This window comes from Myxine glutinosa, chromosome 2 (genome assembly GCF_964187855.1).
Source record: "Myxine glutinosa chromosome 2, kmMyxGlut1.1, whole genome shotgun sequence".
In the NCBI taxonomy this organism is placed as follows: domain Eukaryota; kingdom Metazoa; phylum Chordata; class Myxini; order Myxiniformes; family Myxinidae; genus Myxine; species Myxine glutinosa.
In genome coordinates this window covers 74,042,754-74,056,138 of record NC_136262.1, presented here as the reverse complement: position 1 = coordinate 74,056,138, position 13,385 = coordinate 74,042,754, and positions in this window count along the sequence as shown.

The following is a 13,385-nucleotide window of genomic DNA, read 5'->3' as shown; positions in this document are numbered from 1 at the left end:
GAGCATATTATCTACTGTTTGGCACATACATTCAAGGACTTGCTTACTGGGCTAAGGATCCACCCTGCACGTCGAGCCTCGAAACCACATTTTGTCCACTCGCCTCTGCCTGCAGCTGAGTTCAAATCAGTTTTTCAGAAGCACGATATATAATTTCAGATGTTATACTCAATTGAGTCATGGGGTTTAAACCCTAATGGCTGACAGTTGTGTGTGTGTGTGTGTGTGTGTGTGTGTGTGTGTGTGTGTGTGTGTGTGTGTGTGTGTGTGTGTGTGTGTGTGTGTGTGTGTGTGTGTGTGTGTGTGTGTGACATAATTTGTAATGCCTTAGATTCTTAGAATGAACAATATAGATTACAGTAGATATTGGTGCAGATCCAACACTCTCAGGAAGGGGCTAACTGGGACATAATCCACATTCACAGTGTAAAATAAACCTTTGGATAAATTCGATGTAAAACTGCTATGGTAGACCAGTTTATCAAACTAGGCCTAAGGCTGCTCAAGCACACCTGTCGAACCTGTAGGCCTTGCCTTGTACCTCAAACCACGGGTGGCTCATAAAAACACCTCAGGAACAGGCACGGCTACCGAGGACATAATCCACATTCAAAGAATCTTACTATAATTCACCAAATGTCTGTCTGTCTGTCTGTCTGTTCCCAGGTACCGCAAAAACGGCTGAACCGATCACAACGAAATTTTGGGTGGGTAATTCTGAGACCCCCTGGAGTAAAATAGGCTATATTGTTTTTCCAATTTTTCCCCAATTTTCCAGTTTTTCCAAACATGATGGAATAATATTTACCGATATGAACAGTGATGTGGCTTTTATTGAAATTCTACAAATACTGTTTACATTTTGATGATTTGCATGTGATATGATTTAACGGATGTTTATATAAATCGTTTAAAATAAAATAAAAACCTTCAATTTCTGATATTTTGCCTTTTTATTTGGGGCTCCCAATTGAAGCCCCGCCCCTAGGGCGGGTACCATTGCTAATAACATAAACTTATGGTTACATTAGACGTAAAATTATGGTTGCATTGGATATTCTTCCTTCGTATGCAGCACAAGGCTGCGGGGTAGCATCATTGGCTAAGGATGCATGTAATGTAATGCAGTTCGTGCTCCATGTGTGTGTGTGTTGGTTCCGTGTTTTGTGAAATACCATATTCCTTGCGACACAAACGGGATCGTGTGAGATCTCGCGAGAGCACGCCACTCAGCTAATGGCATGACAATGAAGCAGTTATCCTACATGGTGTCAGAAGTGGGATATCAACCCACATTTTACGAAGGTTTACGAGGTCTACCCATACAAACCCAAGCTGTGCCACGGATCTGAACCCATGGGTAGTCCCACTGTCTGCTGGATTGTCTTGTTGCCAAATGTAAAGAAATCTCCAAGTATCCCCAAGACACTGGAGCCTCTTGTTGCCAAATGTAAAGAAACTGCTGTTTAGGAGAAATCTAATTCTTTCTTCAAGTATATATTTTTAAACACAACATGAATATTGATTTTCCTTTACAGACCAGTTTGCTCTTTTTGATAGACTTTAATGGATACTTCATTACCTCCTGCAAATGCTTTATCAAATGCTCCATCCAATGCGGTTATGAGTTTGTCACGTGGAATGTTTGTGTATAATGTGGAAAAATCAAGTTAATAAACATTTAGCCTTACCCTTGTTACCATCGCCAGAGGAGAGGGTATTTCATTTGAGTCCGTTTGTTACTTGGCCTAAAAAAAAAATTGACAAGTACGTAGTGTGTTCAAAAAGTATCCGACCTTTATTTTTCGTGCGTAAAAAAAAAGAAGCTAGGGAGGCGTTGATTGGTGCACGTATGTAGGCGATCCTAATGCACACGCGTGAATTTTTTCCCACCTGCAGAAGCTGTCATTCGACGGCAGACCGCCGATGAGTGAGGACATGTAAGTGAGCGCCGTCGGATTTTCGTTTTTGACAAAATGACGGAAAAACTTGAACAACGCTACTGCATCAAATTTTGTGTTTTTTGGCCTCGGGGATGTTGGATGCTTCCATTGTGATGACTGCAACTTGGTTTCTGGGTCGTACCCATCAACCCAGGACTCATCGCCAGTGATCACTGTGTTGAGGAAGCTGGGATAGCTGTTCACAGTCTCCAGCATGTCCTGTGCGATCTCCAAACGGAGTTGCTTCTGCTCAATCGTTAGCAGCTTTGGTACGAACTTCGCTGAGATTCTCCTGAAGCCCAAATCCTCCTTCATAATGGAATGAACGGTGTTGAATCTTGCGGATCGTTTCCACTTGGGAATCGCCAAGCTTTACACAAAATTTGATGCAGTAGCGTTGTTCAAGTTTTTCCGTCATTTTGTCAAAAACGAAAATCCGACGGCGCTCACTTACATGTCCTCACTCATCGGCGGTCTGCCGTCGAATGACAGCTTCTGCAGGTGGGAAAAAATTCACGCGTGCGCATTAGGATCGCCTACATACGTGCACCAATCAACGCCTCCCTAGCTTCTTTTTTTTTACGCACGAAAAATAAAGGTCGGATACTTTTTGAACACAGTTATGTTGATCCTTCTGGTTTGTGTGTGTGTGTGTGTGTGTGTTTGCCCACACTTATTCTTGCCTACAGGTCACAGTTTTTAATCAATCTTCAGTAAACTTCACCAAATGGTAGAGTTTGTGGGTCCAACAAAATTAAAAAAAAATTTGAGGTCAAAAGGTCAACATAGGCCAAAGGTCAACCACTTTTTTTCAAATTTCTAAAATCCTCCATTTTCATCCGATTGACTTGAAATTTGAATAGGATTTTCATGTCAGCTAACTGAAGTCAACCACCAACTACTTTTGAGGTCAGCATCGGCCAAAAGGTCAACATAGACCAAATTTCTAAAATTGTAATATTTCATCCGATTAACTTAAACTTTGAAGACGATTTGCATATCAGGTCACAGAATTCAACCACCAATTATTTGTGAGGTCAAAAGGATGCTCTACTGAGTGCCATGCTACTTTGTACTATTTTGCCAAGTGTCATCGGTCACGTGGTTCGGCTGCCATATTTATTTCAACACAAAAGCCTTTAAAACCACTGAAAATACGTCCTGGCAAGGGTCTGCAATCTCTGATTGCTCTTTCTAGTTACCCTCACCAGAGGAGAGGGTCTTGCATTTGAGTCCGTTTGTTTGTCTGCTTGTTTGTCCGCACAGAATAAATATGATTTTCTCTGCAACCGTTGGTCCGATTGACAGGAAATTTTCACCATATATGCAACTCCACCTGTATAATTTTTTAATGATAATTATGACGTCATAGGTCACGTGGTTCGGCCGCCATCTTGTAAAAATCGAAAAAAAATTGCTCCTCTATGTCCCTGAAAGCGCTGAATAGAAAAAATTGAGACATGGCTCATTGTAAAGAACTCTCCATGGGGAATAAAATATGTTAATGATGATGTCATAGGTGCCTCCATTATGACATCATAATTCGACAAGTACAAAACTTTATCCAATCAAGATGAAATTTATTGAGCGCCATGTCGGCATAAACTGGTGGAGAAAATAATAATAATGATGACGTCATCGGTCACGTGGTTAATGTTGTGTTGTGGATTAATGTTGTGGATACTGTCGATAACAGGTTTGAAATCATCAATGATCCAGAATTTCTGAATACCATAATAAAATGTCACCTTTTCATGGTAGTTACCCCGTGCAAGCGAAGCCAAAGGCAGGGGTAAGCAATTGGTTCATGTCTGTCTGTCCATCCGTCTGTCCATCCACCACCTGTCTAACTGTCTGTCTTATCATTTTATAATTATCAGTTTGTGATCGAGGAACAACTTATTTAAATTGATTGGTTTATTTTGAACACGAACCGGAACATGAAGAGAAAGACAAGTCTGCTGTTGTACCGTATATTGGCTCTGAATTCATCCCGATTGCACATGAGCAAGGAGGAGTGAGATAATATCTTCACTATGTCTTTGTTAAATGAGACTGGCAGTTAAAGAAAAATGAAAACAATTCAAAACAGAAATGTACCGTTTTTAAGGACGTCATAAACGACACATACAACAGGAACGAATAACTAATGTAACATCTTGGATAGAGTGGTGTAATAGCCGCTGGAGAAAACGGTGGGAAAACCGGGAATATATTTATACGCCTTCAAACCTCTTTAAATCTTTATCCAAATTGAATTATATACAGTGCCTTCAGAAAGTGTTCATGCCAATTGACTTTTTCACATGTTGTTGTGGCACAGCCTGAATTTAAAATAAATTAAATTGAGATTTTTTGTCACCGATCTACATATATTACCCCATAATGCCACAATTTCAAAGTAGATTTTTTTTTACGGCGTAGCCCACAGGGCAATGCCGTCTAGAACAGCCTTTGTCTGTCCGTATATCACGACAAACACACAACAATCAGAGCTCAGATGCAACCTATTTCTTTTGGTCGTCCCTGAGATGTCTCTAAAACATGATTGGAGTCCACCTGTGGCAAAGAACAAGTGAGGTGACCAAGAACCCAATGACTACAAACAGAACTACAGAGTTCCTTGCCTGAGATGGGAGAACCTACCAGAAGGACAAAATTATCTGCCCTTCACAAATCTAGGCTTTATGGGAGAGTAGTCAGACAGAAGCCACTCCTGAGAAAAAGGCACATGACAGCATACCTGGAGTTTGCAAAAATGCATGTGAAAGACACTGAGAGCATGATGTAAAATATTCTGTGATCTGATGCGATGAAAATTGAACTCTTTGGCCTGATTGCAAAGCTCTATGTCTGGCAGAAACCGAGCACAGCTCATCACCCATCTAACACCATCCCCACTGTGAAGCATAGTGGTGGCAGCATCATGCTATGGGGATGATTTTCAGTGGCAGGGACTGGGAGAATTGTAAGGAGAGAGGGAACAATGAATGGAGCCAAATAAGGCAAATCCTTGAGAAGAACTTGCTTCAGAGTGCAAAAGACCTTAGACTGCTGCAAAGATGTACATTCCAACAGGACAATGACCCCAAGCATACAGCAAAGCAACACTGGAATGGCTTCAGAACAAGAATGTGAAAGTACTTGAGTGGCCCAGCCAAAGCCCAGACTAGAATCCCATTGAGAATCTGTGGAAAGACTTGAAGATTGCTGTTCACCAGCACTCCCCATCCAACTTGACAGAGCTTGAGCAAATCTGCATGGACGAATGGGAGAAACTCCCCAAATCCAGATGTGTAAAGCTGATAGACATATCCAAGAAGACTCGAAGTTGTAATCGCTGCCAAAGGTGCTTCTACAAAGTACAATATTAACTCAGGGGGTTGAATACTTATGTAAATTAGATATTCCTATCTTTCATTTTTAATTACTTTGAAAAAATTTCCAAAAAATAATTCCACTTTGACATTATGAGGCATTATGTGTAGATCAGTGACAAAAAAACTCTTTAATCCATTTTAAATTCAGGATGTAACAAAACAAAATGTGAAAAAGTCAAGGGGTGTGAATACTTTCTGAAAGCCCTGTACTTGAAGACTGTAGAAAATAAATTGCCTTCATCATACTTCCAAAAACTATGCTAAATATCGATTTATAGTACGAGAGGGTATGGCATGTGGGAGTGTGCATATTGAGTGAAGAGGAGGCCTCTAATATGGCATACGGGTATGTATGATGCCAATTGACGCTGAGTTCTATGGTGATAAATCAAGTCTCCACATCCTAAATTCTCACCTTATGTCGTCTTATTACAATGTATGAGGGTGACGTCGAAGACTGTTTCAGTCGCGCTACACTACAGAATTTTTTTACTGATCTTTAAGATCATTATTTAATTAAAATTGTATTAAAATTGAGGAACAAGATGGCCATACCGTTGGTAGATTTCCCCTTTGTGGATTCGCGAGTAATTTATTGATGCAATATTTGTGGATTTATTCACCAGATGAATTAAAATGGACCGTTATCACAATAACCCCCTCAAACCTCTAACACCATATTATCACCATCAACTCGTCTTTGTTGTCGCCATCATCAATATCGCTATCACATTATTGGATCAAGTTTATCATAATCATTATTATTATTATTAAAGATAAGTTTCATTATCTTAATAACTCGAAGAAAACAAGTACACATACATTCAAAGTACACCGCCCCCATGCCAAATAATTAAATATCCTACAGCGCAGCATTGCCGGGGCGCCTCCAGCGCCCGGCAATACCGCATTGCAGCTCATAGAGGCTGCATTGGGAGGGAGAGGTGTACACTAATTGATTGATTAATTGTATAATTAAAATCAATAAAAGATTATCACAAAATATTTTCTTAATCAATTGGCCAATAGCATAACTAAACCACTAGTGCTTCATCCGAGGATGTATCTTTTAGAAATTTAATTAAAATTGTCATTAATAAAAAATTAAATAATTAATTGATTAATCAATAAATAATTAATCGATTAATCAATAAATAATTAATTAATCGATTAAATGATTAATCAATAAATCAAAAATATCCTTGATAGCCACATCCCTTGGTCACTGTCATGTCCAAATATTAGCTTCCCAGCTCAAAAGGTGCCTGAGATATTGGCCAAATGAGAAAGAAAATAAATAAATGATTAAACATGAAAATAAATAAATAATAATCATTAAAAATTAAATTATTAATCAATTCGGTCACAGAACACATAAACGACCACCATTTCATCAGAATCTGTAACTGAAAAAAAAAAATTTTTTTTAGTAATTAATCGAATAATTAAATAATTAATCGATTAATTGATTAATTGATTAATCAATAAATCAAAAATATCCTTGATAGCCACATGACTTTGTCACTCATGTCCAAATATTAGCTTCTGAGCTCAAAAGGTGCCTGAGATATTGGCCAAATGAGAAAGAAAATAAATAAATGATTAATAATGAAAATAAATAAATAATAATCATTTAAAAATTAAATTATCAATCAATTCGGTCACAGAACACATAAAGCACCACCATTTCATCAGAATCTGTAGTTCAAATTTTTTTTTTTTTTTAGTAATTAATCAAATAATTAAATAATTAATCTATTAATTGATTCATTGAATAATCTATAAATCAAAAATATCCTTGATAGCCACATCACTTGGTCACTCATGTCCAAATATTAGCTTCTGAGCTCAAAAGGTGCCTGAGATATTGGCCAAATGAGAAAGAAAATAAATAAATGATTAATAATGAAAATAAATAAATAATAATCATTAAAAAATTAAATTATTAATCAATTCGGTCATAGAACACATAAACCACCACCATTTCAGCAGAATCTGTAACTTTAAAAAAAAAAATTTTTTAGTAATTAATCAAATAATTAAATAATTAATCGATTAATTGATTAATTAATAAATCAAAAATAGCCTTTGCAGCCAAATCACCTGGTCATCAGCATGTCCAAATATCAGCTTCCTAACTCAAAAGGTGCCTGAGTTAATGGTCAGAAGAGAAAGGAAATTTGATTAATTAAATAAGTACTTAATGAATCGCTAATAATTAAATAACTCCTCAATTAATTTATTAATCAAAAAACAAAAAATGACGTTTTTGACAAAGGACTTGCTCACTATTGTGCCGAAATTTCAGCTTCCTATCTCAAAGGATGGCTGAGATATCGCCCGGACAAACAAACAAACAAACAAGTACACATACATTCAAAGTACACCGCCCCATGCCAAATAATTAAATATGCTGCAGCGCGGCATTGCCGGGGCGCCTCCGGCACCCGGCAATACCGCAGTGCAGCTCATTGAGGCTGCATTGGGAGGGAGAGGTGTACACTAATTGATTGATTAATTGTATAATTAAAATCAATAAAAGATTATCACAAAATATTTTCATAATCAATTGGCTAATCGCATAACTAAACCACTAGTGCTTCATCCGAAGATGTATCTTTTAGAAATTTAATTAAATAAGTCATTTATAAAAAATTAAATAATTAATTGATTACTCAATAAATAATTAATCGATTAATCAATAAATAATTAATAGATGAAATGATTAATCAATAAATCAAAAATATCCTTGATAGCCACATCACTTGGTCACTTATGTCCAAATATTAGCTTCCCAGCTCAAAAGGTGCCTGAGATATTGGCCAAATGAGAAAGAAAATAAATAAATGATTAATAATGAAAATAAATAAATAATAATCATAAAAAAATTAAATTGGTAATCAATTTGGTCAGAGAACACATAAACTACCACTATTTCATCAGAATCTGTAACTTAAAAAAAAAATTTTTTTGGGTCATTAATCGAATAATTAAATAATTAATCGATTAATTGATTAATTAATAAATCAAAAATATCCTTTGCAGCCAAATCACCTGGTCATTGGCATGTCCAAATATCAGCTTCCTAACTCAAAAGGTGCCTGAGTTAATAATGGTCAGAAGAGAAATGAAATTTAATTAATTAAATAAGTACTTAATTAAACGCTAATAATTAAATAACTCCTCAATTAATTGATTATTCAAAAAACAAAAAATACTGTATTTGACAAAGGACTTGCTCACGACTGTGCCGAAATTTCAGCTTCCTAGCTCAAAGGATGGCTGAGATATCGTCCGGACAACCAAGAAAGAAAACAAGAAACCAGAGTGAAAACTGAGTACTCCCTTTCAGCGTGCGTCACTGCCGAGCCCCCTTTGGTGCCCGGCAATGACGATTTGCAATGCCTGGAGATGGCATAGGAAAGGAGCGGTGTACAACAAACAAGTACACATACATTCAAAGTACACCGCCCCATGCCAAATAATTAAATATGCTGCAGCGCGGCATTGCCGGGGCGCCTCCGGCGCCCGGCAATACCGCAGTGCAGCTCATTGAGGCTGCATTGGGAGGGAGAGGTGTACACTAATTGATTGATTAATTGTATAATTAAAATCAATAAAAGATTATCACAAAATATTTTCATAATCAATTGGCTAATCGCATAACTAAACCAGTAGTGCTTCATCCGAAGATGTATCTTTTAGAAATTTAATTAAATAAGTCATTTATAAAAAATTAAATAATTAATTGATTACTCAATAAATAATTAATCGATTAATCAATAAATACTTAATAGATGAAATGATTAATCAATAAATCAAAAATATCCTTGATAGCCACATCACTTGGTCACTCATGTCCAAATATTAGCTTCCCAGCTCAAAAGGTGCCTGAGATATTGGCCAAATGAGAAAGAAAATAAATAAATGATTAATAATGAAAATAAATAAATAATAATCATAAAAAAATTAAATTATTAATCAATTTGGTCAGAGAACACATAAACTACCACTATTTCATCAGAATCTGTAACTTAAAAAAAAAAATTTTTTTTGTCATTAATCGAATAATTAAATAATTAATCGATTAATTGATTAATTAATAAATCAAAAATATCCTTTGCAGCCAAATCACCTGGTCATTGGCATGTCCAAATATCAGCTTCCTAACTCAAAAGGTGCCTGAGTTAATAATGGTCAGAAGATAAATGAAATTTAATTAATTAAATAAGTACTTAATTAAACGCTAATAATTAAATAACTCCTCAATTAATTGATTATTCAAAAAACAAAAAATACCGTTTTTGACAAAGGACATGCTCACTACTGTGCCGAAATTTCAGCTTCCTAGCTCAAAGGATGGCTGAGATATCGTCCGGACAACCAAGAAAACAAGAAAACAAACAAGAAACCAGAGTGAAAACTGAGTACTCTCTTTCAGCGTGCGTCACTGCCGAGCCCCCTTCGGTGCCCGGCAATGACGATTTGCAATGCCTGGAGGTGGCATAGGAAAGGAGCGGTGTACAACAACCAGAGTGAAAACTGAGTACTCCCTTTCAGCGTGCGTCACTGCCGAGCCCCCTTTGGTGCCCAGCAATGACGATTTGCAATGCCTGGAGATGGCATAGGAAAGGTGCGGTGTACAATAAACTTTATTTTATGTTTTTTATACAGGAATACCCACCCACCCACTCCCAACCACCATCCCACACGAACATCCAGACAAACCTGATGTTTAAATTGATTTTCATTTCGAAGGAGAGGAGATGCTGGTAAATGTAATGGTAAAAATGGTAAAATTGGTAAAAATGCTGGTAAAAGGTAAAAATGTAATGCTGTTCGTGTTCCGTGTTTTGTGAAATCTACTATGTAAGAGAGCCGTTGGTCTGTGTGTCTATGTGTTGCCATTGTTCTCAGAGATGGTTGAACGGATTTTCGTCAAACTTTCAGAGGTTCATCAGTGAATGCCTGGGAGTGTTTTAGGCAAAAAAAATGTTTTTGAAAAAAGAAAGTTCATATTTTTGGATTTTTTTTAAACCGCTCTTTCATGCCTAGGCCTTTTTGACTGATGACAGTATGTACAACATACAAGTACACATTCACATAAATAAATTTAAAAAACCATCACCAGACATTTGAACACAAATAATAAAACAATTCTGGAAGCAGTCGAAGTTGGTGGCAAAGTTTCTTCTTCTTTCTGAGCATCATCATACTTAACTCAGAAACGTGATGAACGGCACATTCAGCAGCATATGTTCAACGAAAAGGTAAAATGATGATTTGACATTTGTGATGGATTCTGATTTGGATGCAATTGCTTTTCCATTATATTTGCCTTCATTTCAAATATGTTAATGTTTCTTTTTCGCTTGAGTAATGCTGGGTACTCCAGCTATAAACACTTGTCTAGAACAGCCTTTGTCTGTCCGTATGTCCCGACAAACGCACAACAATCAGAGCTCAGGTGCAACCTATTTCTTTTGATCATCCCTGAGATATCTCTAAAACTTGATTGGAGTCCACCTGTGGCAAAGAACAAGTGAGGTGACCAATAACCCAATGACCACAAACAGAACCACAGAGTTCCTTGCTTGATGGGGGATTGCAGACATATATAGTGCGTATCAAAAAAAAGGTAATCCGAATTCAAGGGGTTAATATGCAAAGGTTATTTATTTTGACAATTTACATGTGGTTTACTAATTAAGAGGAGATCCTCAGCTTTCCATTGATGCCTTCCATGCATCATTGCTGTCACACATGACCGAGTACATGTTCATTGAAAATGACAAGTTCAAATCGCATTTTTACAAGTTTGGCTAATCGATGCAAGTCAGGATAATTGGTGCAAAATGAACGTCAGATGTGATCTTTTCTCAGGAATGATTGGCCTTTATGCACCCACACCTTCAACATGTCCACCTCCCCTTTCAACACAAAGCTCTCAGCGGCGGAGCATGCCCTGAATTGCTCGTCTCACCAAAGCCGGGTCATTGCGCAAAGCATCCACTTCATGTCGAATACGGCCCTGCAATTCGTCAAGATCATGGGGAGGAGTTACGAACACCTTGTTCTTTAAATGTCCCCAAAGGAAATAATCACATGGTGTGAGGTCAGGTGATCTTGGCAGCCATTCCACTGCATGGTTGAGGGCGATGACTCGGTCTCCAAAGAGTTCCCTCAGTCGATCTCGGACAGCAATAAGACGATGTGCTGGGGCGCCGTCTTGGGCCCACCAGAGATATCTGAAGACACCATGAACCTGTCGCTCAAAGTTCTCCTCCAGCTGTGGTAAAACTTCATCATTGATCATCTGTAGATACCTGTTACCATTGACATTCCTTTGAAAGAAAAATGGTCCGATCACCTGACCACTTCCACAAAGTCCCAACCAAACAGTCCACTTTTGTCGATTCATATTGGTGTCAAAATTAAATTCTGGGGGTTGTCCTGTCGGTGCATATTCAAGAACATTATGGGTATTGACCTTGCCATCCATAGTGAAAGCAGCTTCGTCGCTGATAACGAGATACCGCAGGAAATTGACATCTGCTTCACAACGTGCTATCAACCATCTGGCAAGCACCAGCCTCCTGGCAAAAATCCCCTGGCGTAAGTTGATGCCGGATGTGAATCCGATATGGATGTTGGTGGAGGTCCGGTCTTGTGATTCGGTTGAATGTTGCCGAAGGCAATTCCGTCCCATTTTGTCTTGCGCTGGTATCCCTAGGATGCTCCAAAACTTGCTGCCTTACTGCTGCAATGTTCATTTCCGATCGCCCAGTGCGCCTCCTACCTGAATTCTCCTTTTTGCGGTCCAGGCTAGTGCCATGCTCTTGGTATTTTCTAACATTCGCCCAGATGGTTTTGGCTGCCGGAGGCTCCCGTTCTGGGAAACGTTCCCTGAAAGCATCACGAGTTCGCTGCAAACTTCCAGTTTGGTGAAAGGTTGTAACCATGAAGGTCCGCTGTTCAGTCCTAAGTTGAACCATCTTTTCAATGACTCAGACTGTCTCTGAACCCATACACTGTAGGCCCATCTTAAATACCCATCTTCAACAAAGGATGACGCAACTGATGATTACCAGACCAGCTTAACAATTTTACATAATCAACTTGGCAGTTGACAAGTAATGCATCCATTTAAAACTGTCTTGCACCGATTAGCCAAACTTGTAAAAATGCGATTTGAACTTGTAATTTTCAATAAACATGTACTCGGTAATGTGTGACAGCAATGATGCATGAAAGGCATCAATGGAAAGCTGAGCATCTCCTCATACTTGGTAAACCACATGTAAATTGTCAAAATAAATAACCTTTACATATTAACCCCTTGAATTCGGATTACCTTTTTTTTTGATACGCACTCTATACTTTACTCGGGGTACAAATACAAATACAATTTTGTCTGGGGGGTAACATAGGCTATGTGGCCGCGGCCTCATTCGGGGGGCATGGGGAACCGGGAGAGAGGCATAATTCTCAATGTAAATGTGTACCGTGTAGCGCCACCTGGTGATGGTGGCAAAGGGTATTACAATTTCATTTTTTTACCTGTGAAACACTGAGGTTGTGAAGCACTCTTTGCAACGGAAATTTTTTCCTCCTTCCCTTTCCTCCCTCCCCCAAAACGGAGGGGGCCTGTCAAAGCCAACCCCCCAAAATTTGTATTTAGATAGTACATCTTTCCCCTCCTTCTCCTCTCACCTCCCCTCCCCCTTCCACTCCCTTCCTCACCACACCCTCTCCTTCCCCCACCCCTCCGTCCCACACTTTTACCCACCCATAAACTATTACTCCCGCAATACCCACAACCAGAGCTGTAGATAGAGAGAGTTTGGCCAACTAAACAATAGGCGCCATGATGTTACCCAAGGTCAAGTGCACGCGCGCGTGCATTCAAGCGTGCATGAACTTACTGCTATTAGGGACGGGTTTATTTTTATGTTCCTGAGTTTCATACATTGTTTAGTCAGTTGTGAATGCGTGGAAGTTGGGATGGATGAGTGGACGTTGGGATGGATGAGTGGAAGGAGGGATGGATGAATGGAAAGAG